The following is an 8315-nucleotide window of genomic DNA, read 5'->3' as shown; positions in this document are numbered from 1 at the left end:
TCCCTTTGTTATTGTTTATTGAATGTATAAAAAAAAACCCAGCTTTTTACTGGTATAACTGTGTCAGTGTCAACTTGGCCGAACTGGCCATCGGGTGGATAAACGGTGGAAGTGATATAATTACTACGGAATGCTGGGATCTTGTTCTGTGCAGACGGCAGTGAAGTCGTACATCAGGTGAGTTTCACACTGACAGGAAGTGTAGCTGTTCAGATGATAGGTCTCCCCGGCTTTGACAATATGCCCGTCTGGGGCTTTGCAGGTGTAACCTGTCAACAATGCCATTGAATGAAGAGATTAATCCTACTCGGACGAATTACTCTGCCATGTTGTAAATTTTGAATTTACTGGGTGGCAGAAAGTATACAAAATTTACAACATGACGTAACCGGTAAATTTAAAATTTACAACATGACAACTCTGAGGTAAATTACGACAGTGTACAACCATACGTGAAGTCGAAAGCTTTTTCGGGGTGGGGTGGGGTGGGGTGGGGGTGGAGTTTAAGTAGATATCTCTGCTTACTGTGATGATCACCATCCTACTAAGCAGAAATACCTACTTAAACCCCAACCACCCACATCCCTCCTAAAAGTTCCCTCCTAAAAGTTTTTGAATTCACGTATGGTCAGGTATGGGTCTTCCAATTTTTTATCATTAATATACACTAGGCAAAATTGCTAACGCACCACCTTCTACTTCTTTGATTGTTTTAGATCTGAACGCAAGAAAGATTGATAAGTATATTATTTTAACAGTTTATAATAATACAGAAAATGAAACATCATTTGTTGTTATCTTATTGACCAGTTGCTTTGAGTACTGTCTATGAAACATTGATACCCCCCCCCCCCCTTATGTGATTCATATATCAATATCAGGTGTGGGCTCCATTTGTTCGTATAAATGGGATCTGTCTGTCTTTCCGCCTATTATTTACGCGACGCTTTGGAATTCTTGCTCGGTCCCTCACACTTCCGGTCTGCGCAAATTTCCGGTACAACCTTGCAATTGACGTGTGGTGCCTTTTAAACACTTTGGCTACCTTAAACAAGATTTTTGTATTTGATAAGCATGCTGTGTCATGTTTTAGCAAATATCACCGGTAACTGTATAATTATTAATGTTTTTCCTAACCTCACTAAAGGAGCATTCTGCAGAGACCATACCAACGGCCAACTGTCCTGCCACGCTCTTCTGCGATCAAACGCGCCATACCCCGTCGGGTTTTTGTGAAGTTTTAGTAATGCATGCATCAATAATAAGATCATAAACAAGTTTAGCTTTTTAAAAAAGCTTACCGTCTTTAGAACAAACTCTTAACAGCAATAAGATATCAAAGATAATTTAATTATTGTTTATATGAATGTTGTCTTCTTCTCCATGCAATAGCGTGCCGAACTTTTTTAAAAAAAATATGTGCCTTTTAAGCGTACGCGCTTAAAATTGAAAATTATTTACAGCGTGTTATTTATTTGAAATCGACTGTAGCAGGTAAAAAGGGATCTTAGGAAGGGTTGTATCACTGTAGTAAAATCAAGGTTAATACAACTGCATTCAGTATCATTCAGTTTTACTGATATTAGTTTCACCGTTTCTAATATACAAACTTGTTCACTGATATTAGCCATACCTTATGAAATTGCTTTGGTATTTGTATAATCAAAACAAAGAGAAAAGAACCAATTATTTCAAGAGATTTTACAGAATATTGCTTTTAACTAATTAACAGAAAAATGAATGCCTGAATTTCACTAAGAGCCATTCTTATTGTTCTTTCGTTTTCTCACTTTTTAAGATTTGAAATCTACAAAAATTGTTAAGTCGTACGTAAAAACGACCATCAGAAAATTATCTCCCTTGTGCCGAACAGTATATCAACCAATAAAATAATTGTAAATTTTCACATCATGTATTTTCTACCAATCAGAAAGGAGAGGAAGTGCATAATCCGGAGACTGTAAATTATTTCAACTCTTTATACCGTCTTCCAAGGAAGACGGTAAAAAGAAAGTAAAGATTTATCTTTCCAAAAGAAGTGTGAGCACGATTTGAGCATTTTTAAAGAACAGTCACGCTTCGGTTAACATTGCATCCATTTATCCGTTTGGACATTAAAATGTCTTACTTATAATTTAGGTGACTTATTTAAACATTAAATATATCTTTAAAAAATGTAACATATATATCTATATATCAATAAATATATAACATTATATATTTTTTTAAATATTTGAGAATAGTGTACATGTAATTTAGTAATGAAATTGATTTGGCACTCAAAGCATTAGGGAAATAGACAAAAGGATGATATACAAATATAATTGCTGAAACAAATAGATTAAAAAAAAATATTCATTTCTTGTAGACTGTTTTTCAAGTTTAATCACAATAATATAAAATGCAGAAAAATCCTATGTTAATACACGGGAGTTTGGTGGTCTCATTCAGATTAAAAATTGAGTATTCCAAATTAGAAGCATTGAGAAGAATTTAAAAACTTCTGAGCTTAAAACATCTCATTTTTTCATAGATATGAAAGAAAATGATATAAAACATGTATTCAATATAGAGTTTAAGTAGAATATTTGACACGATTATATACGATACATGCATTTCACATTTGAGTACTATGTGACTGCCGTCACGAGAAAAGGGTCCTCACATATATATAGTTACTTTATTTGTATATTCGAGTACCCATATTATATAATTCTATATGTCAGTCCAAGTGGCAACACAAAAGCATATACTAGTAATAAATTTTGTAGCAAGTTAAATGAACACACACACACACAAAGACACATGAAAGTGTCCCTCTAACATATACTTAAAATAACTTTGATTTGAACATATATTCAAGACCTACCGTTAGGACACGTTGGGCAACACTTATACTTTTCGTGAACGGGGTCCGCACATAGGGGGGGGGGGGGAGATGCAGTCACCAAACGCATCGTCATCTTGTGGTATTCACAAAATAATGCTCTTTGTTTTTGTTTCAATTAAGGAAATAAATTTTGAGAAGTTTCTCAAAACTTTACAATTCACGAACCATTTTTATGAATCATTTTAAAGAATTAATTTTTTTTAAATAAAAAAACCCATAGTTTTGTTTGATAGTTTCTTGATCATGTACATGTATACCCCGGTGTTGTTTAATATAATTTAATAAGATGTTTTTTTGCAAGCATTGAAAAATTGAAATGTACCAAATAGAAATATCCTAACAGTCACTACAAAATATATATCTAAGAAAACATTAAAATTTTGGTCCCACCTGGCAAAACCAATAAAAGAATAAGTGCAATAGTACCCCCATCCCTGTTGGTAAATTTATTGACATGTTTATGATTTTCCTTTTCTTTTGAAAATATGAGCCATTTATTTCTATAAAAGCCACAAAATCGTACTTGTACTATGGTTCAACCGGAACTTTATCACGCTAAAAAGAGAGTGTAAAAAGAGAAGAAAAAGCCACTATAGTAACCTTAATATTAAAATGAAGTCAAGCATAAACATCACTTATATTTGATGAATATGCTGTCCCTTTTTAATCCTCTTGTAAACAAAATAGGAGTGTGAAGGGGATGCTTCTATTACTTATTAGGTTTGTGACCAGCTGTTCACGGAAAATTCAGAATGTAATATTTCCTTTAAAGGTGGGAAGAGGACCAAGGTGTGTAGCAGCGATTTTGAAAATGGATGGGGAGTAAGACAGTCCGACTTTGGAAAGCAAAAAAAAAAACCCACCAAAAATCCAAAAACCCACTAATCGTCAAAATCATAGTTCGTGTGGGTGGATGAGGGTAGGGGATGGTGGTAGAGTACTATGCGTGGTATATATTAATTTTAACGTTAGGCTATATTTTTAATTGTTTTCGTATAATTGTTAACATGGTCCAATATATATGATGGCATTTCGTTCCAAACCTATCTTCTATTTGTTATTAATAAATCAAATTTAAAAAAGTGGAGGTGCATGCTATCGCGATCTGTATGAGTCATTTTTATAATTTTCTTAAAGCATCACAAACTTGTCAGATATAGGATCTACATGTAGATGTTAATCTTTAAGATGATATTTTAATATAAGATAATATCCAAATATCTTTGAGATCATTTTAACATAACTGTTTATAAGCACGTTTTTCGGTCATGTCAATAAGTTTAAAACTACATCTCTTAACTAAGTCAGAGTCACGCCTCTTATTTGATTCCAAAAAATATTCTCAAATATAACAAAATTTATCCATTTTCAAGATAATATTATTTTAATATCATATTTATTAATTATAGTGTACAGATATTTATTACCATGCATCTGCACAATTAGCAAAAATGCAATACAGTATAGCCTTAGTTTTGGCTTTTAGATAAAGCAAACAGTAACCAAAAACTTAAGTTTATTGAATGTGAAAATAAATAAGACTTTTACTGTATAATATTACAATACTGTGTCTGGGACGGCTGGGGCGGACTAGGGTGGATATCAACGTTGAAAGCGACGTAATTACTACGGAATGCTGGGATTCTGTTGTGTGCAGATGGCTTTAAAGGAAGCCCCTATCTGGGTGGCACATTGACAGGAAGTGTAGCTGTTCAGATGATAGGTCTCCCCGGCTTTGACAATATGCCCGTCTGGGGCTTTGCAGGTGTAACCTGTCAACAATGCAGTTAAAGAAAGTAATCTAATATTCTCATTACTCTCCTGGGAGAGGGGTGTTAAAGTTGGTATTTCTGCATGCCGGATGAGGATGACTGAGTCTGGGTCGTTGAGACCTTTTTACTGTAGTTTAACCATTTAAACATACAAGTATTTAATTTTTTATTATCCCCCCCCCACTTGATTCTAGATCTGCACATGTTGACAACCTAAATCAAAATTTAGAATGACGTAGATGCAGTATAAGGTTATTAAGATGCTTATTAAGCACTATTGCCCATTTTGGAAAGTAGTTTGGTAATATCTCTGCAAAATCTAAAACAATTACGCTACTGGAACCTTGCTTTGTCGGTAACCTAGGCAACATGTCTTTTGATGCTGCGAAATTATGCCTTGCTAGCTCACACCTTTATACCATATGAATTCCGTTCCTTATCCCCCCCCCCCCCCCAGTACAACTCTGTTAACTGGAACACCTGATGATTGTGCCATATACAGAAGAATTTTACAGCCGGAACTTCGGATGTATGTTGAAGTATCCTTCGTGTGGTGGCCTTTATTTTGAACATCCATACAACGATTAATGTGCGAAGTGTCCGATGAGTAAGTTTAAGATCCAATGAGAGGGATAGGAGTGGTCAGGGGTTTCCTTTAAAAGATGTTAAGGTATTAGATACCTGGTATATAATTCAATACTTATCATCGGAAACTTTATGACCAAATTTGATTTGACATGAAATAGTAAACATATTTTCTTACAGCGAATAGCCTATGATAAAGTTTTGGAAAATGACTGACTTTTGCATTTCATGGTAAAAAAAAACCAAGTATTCTTTATTACATACATTTTTATGTAAGCCACTTGTTCAACCAATGACCATTTGCTTAATATTATCTTATGATTCTTTTAATCGTCAAGAATTCCTTCATGATCACAGCAAAGTAGAATTTAGGATTGACAGCTTGGATAGCCGTAAGCAAAAGAGAGAAAATTTTTGATTGCCACAGAACATGATAAATAGCCAATAAAAAGTGGAGGTATATTCTAAGTAAGTTAAATCTTTTTTAGTAATGATTTTTAGATTAAGAAGAGGCTTGGTCCTATTGTTTTATTCCTCTTCTTACTTGTTTGAAGTTTAGAACGATCAAATTGTTACAAAAAATGATGCTTTTAATTGTAAAAAAAATGGCAGAGAAGGAAGTTTTTCAATGGACGACTTTTATAAAACGAAAACAAATGAGAGTATTCATTAGATTGGCACAAAACTATGGTTCAACTAATGAAAAATTGGGTTTTTTCTGTGGGGTTTACTATTTCGCTCCTTATGTTCCTCTATTAACGCTGAAATTGTTCTTAATAAATATATTATCATTCCATTTTTCAAGGCAAGGAGTAACGTAATTTACGTCTCTAAAAGCGTAAATTTGTCATTATCGCATTTTCTATATCAATGTTTTATTTATATTTTGGTGCTAGGTTTTCACTGGATTATCATTTTATAATCTTTCATGTTATCTTTTTTTTCACAGTCATGCTACACCTGTTCAGCTCCTGATGGAGAATTTGTGCAAAACAAAAGATTATACAATAAAACAACAAAGCTAGAGGTTTTCCATCGCTTCGGCGGGGAACCAAATAAAACGCTATGTGTAAACCAGTGGGAACCCATACCAAACATGCCTCAGTAATTGGATTATATTTCTTAATACAGCTGATAAAGTTTTGAAGGTTTGTTAAATATGTATGATATTGCTATCACTCTCCGCTGTTTAAAAATATTAAAAGGCAGGAGTTGCTAAAAATTGATTTTATTTTATAAAAAGACACATAAAGTAAAATTTTCGCTTAGCAGTCCACCTTAAATTATAAAGTTTTGGAATCTTAAAAGATTCACATTTGCCAATGGTTAACTGCGTATTATCCTGATTTATAATTCGCAACACTTTTTGGGGAGTTAAGGTTTGACATATATACAGTGAACCTCGTACATGTAGAAACTTTTAATAGGCGTAAACTTCAAAAAAGTTTCAACTTTATTTTTTGACTGACCTTTGTGCAATTAGAGGAAGAGGGCGGAGTTCATACATTAATCACGGTTTAATGCCTTAGAACTTATATTAATCAAAGATCTAGAGGAGTGAAAGACAGTTCTTTATTTTGCTACGTAGCACACATGGCCTGTCGCCAGAATCAAATTTTCTGTTTGGGACGTTGGAAATCAGATGCTTTTAATTTGAACATCAGACCAGTTAATTTGTGTTTTCAGACGCTATTACAAGTCTAGTCAAAACTATGTTAAGTTGGGTTATGAAGGCTTTCGGCATCAGGCGACATAACCCTCCAGGGCTTTCCTGTCTCATCGGGGCAAATATTCTAGTTTGTCACCCTCGAAGCCATGCAATATATGTGTGACGTTCACCTTTATGTGACCTAGGAGGTCAATATATTACATTTGATTTTCTCTTCGTTGTACGAGAATTAGATGGTCACATGCTATATAGGGTGTTTCAAATTGGCTTTAATATAAATTCTTCGCTTGATATGACTCAACTCGACAGGTTAGTCTCAATTCGTGGCTGAATCATATAATAAAACAATCATAGCTGTTATTGCTCGTCTTCGGCCCAGTGAATATTGTACCTCTAGGGTAGCTTAATCATCGTATTAACCTAACAGCAAACGGATAATCAAATAAAATGTTGCTTTTTATAGGATAATTCTTATTTTAACCAAAAAAACAATCACTTTACAATACTATGCTTATTATCAGGTCGAGAAATAATGTCCGATATTTCGAATAAAGACAAGATTAAAGCATATAACAATAATTTTAATAATACTTAATTTTTTTTAAAAGTTAAAACGATGATAAAATTTCTCTGACGACCATTCTATTCTTTTACCTAACCTCTGTCAGCTTGAATGCATGTTCTACTTTCTTGTTCTACTTTTTCTTTTATAATATACGAGTACTTCCGTATTTTCCTCAGGGGATTTCAGTTGTTTGAATAATTGAACCTCTGAGTTCTACCTAGAGAGTAAATGTGTTAATATGAAGGGAGACCTATAAACAGTCTGATATTTTATTCAAGGAAAATTCAGACTAAATAAACAAATTATTAGATTAATGAATTCAATACTCGACTTATTATCTATCTTGCAATTGAAAAAAGTATATTGAAGTATGTATTAGGGTGTAAACGAAAATTATAAGTGACAAATTTGAGACTTGGATTTCTATATTTTTTTCATAATTCTTATTGAATCTTTATATTTCGTAGTTACAATGATACCTACACTTGCTGTAGAGAATCAGCTCATAATAAAATTGTTCAGCATTTATTTACATGAATTTAACTGAATTTATAGCCACCCTCCCCCCATTAAAACATAATTAAGTAAGTAAATACATCTACATGAAGTAAGAATCTTCTTTTCTACAAGCAAGATGGTTGGCACTGATATATCTAGTTAATGCAAAGCGTTTTCACATGATTCAACTTCCTTGGTTGTTATGTAACATCAACAGAGATACACTTGTGATCTTGGTTATTATGATCAGCCTGTTTCCTTTAGATAACACTCTTCTTTGAAGAATCCTTTCTTTGTTCTTAAGAGGGCTGGGGGGGGGGGTGGCTGCCATTTTAG

General features: G+C 33.5%; 1 long non-coding RNA gene across 1 annotated transcript; it reads right to left on the bottom strand.

Annotated features, from left to right (window-relative positions):
* On the bottom strand, positions 1-2930 carry LOC105346234 (uncharacterized). The gene is made up of 2 exons (XR_010710160.1): positions 2870-2930; positions 1-269 (listed from the first exon to the last, which is right to left on the bottom strand). It is a non-coding gene; the product is annotated as an uncharacterized lncRNA (long non-coding RNA).
* Between the last annotated feature and the right edge of the window lie 5385 nt (positions 2931-8315).

This window comes from Magallana gigas, chromosome 10, assembly GCF_963853765.1.
Source record: "Magallana gigas chromosome 10, xbMagGiga1.1, whole genome shotgun sequence".
NCBI lineage: Eukaryota > Metazoa > Mollusca > Bivalvia > Ostreida > Ostreidae > Magallana > Magallana gigas.
Note: the sequence above shows the minus strand (reverse complement) of the source record. Positions and strands in the feature narration are given on the sequence as shown.